Here is a 1335-nt window from a genome sequence, read left to right as displayed (position 1 = left end):
CACTTCTGGTACTTGGGGGTATTGGCAGCAGAGGCAGGAGGCCCTTTATCCCTCTAGACAGTAGATGATGGGGTCAAGAGTATGGCAGAGTAAAGCCATCAGGGATGCTGCGAGGCTCACAGTGCTAGATTCAGGTGGGGCAAAGAAGAACAAAATTGTTTGTGTTAGATATGTTCAGAGTTCCTCCAAGCTTTGGAGAGTCACTGGTTCAAGCTCAATGCTTCAAAGATTTGACCTGCTTTTTTTTTATGAAACATTTCAGGCATGGATTTTGCAGGGATAACTTGGGACTATAAACTTCTGGGAGACCTGTTGGGAGGTTACTGAGATCCTTTCAGTCTTTAAGGACTGGGCAGCTCTCAGCACCAGAACAACACCAGGGAGCAAGCCCTGACTTTGTTGCTGGCTTCTGTATTCAGTAACCAGTATGTAACAGTGTTGTAGTGCTCTAGCTAGGGAATATATATTGACTAGCACTAGAACATCTTTTCTCCCCTGCTACAGCCTCAGAACCATCCTTCACTCCATTAGTCACTTGAGAGCAATTTGCTTGCTGTGCAGAAGTTTCATTAAGGTTTCCCACAGAGCTTGCATTGATTCTTCTCATCTCTTAGTTTTCATAACTCTTCCACATTCTTGTTCAGAATTGATAGGACTATGTCATGACTTTCCTCAAAGCTAAATTTGTTTTTGTGTATGACCATGCTTGTGAATATCTTATTTCAGTCATTTGGACATTTTTAATAATCTGTGGCTGTGTAAAATGAGAAGTCCTTATGGACCAAAAGCAACAGAAATGTATCAAATGGATTTCATTTCTAGTAATTCATGCATGTGTTGCCCACAAAGATGTATTGAGTGTAAATCATATGGCAGATGTTCTAGGTGCCAGAGATATGATAGTGAACAAAGCTGAAGCGTGTGCTCTTATGTAGCTTGTATTTTAGTGGCTTAGTGGTATAATTCCTTTCCATGAGGGCTTCTGCATGGATTATCATCAGCTCCAGGCCTGAGAGCCACTCAGAGCATCTGAGCAGGTTACATATTACTTGACATAGAAAACAAGCAACTTTTCAGCAGACAGTGGTGAGCTACATTTCCAGCTATTGCAGAGTCTACCTGCCAGTCATGACATAGCTCATCACTCTCCAGAAATGCTCCCCAAATGCTTATACTCTCTTCAGTATTCTAGCCCTAAACACATTGTCCTTACTAGGAAAGTTAGGTGGGACATGCAGCATTGTTTATCGTGGAGCCTCTCTATGTAGTTTCTATTTGGGATTGTGGTTTCCTTCCTTTCCCCTCCTTTTCCACCTTTATTTTTAGTTTTCTGTC

The sequence above is a fragment of the Psammomys obesus genome, unplaced genomic scaffold (assembly GCF_907164565.1).
Source record: "Psammomys obesus unplaced genomic scaffold, mPsaObe1.curated_primary_1811, whole genome shotgun sequence".
NCBI lineage: Eukaryota > Metazoa > Chordata > Mammalia > Rodentia > Muridae > Psammomys > Psammomys obesus.
Note: the sequence above shows the minus strand (reverse complement) of the source record.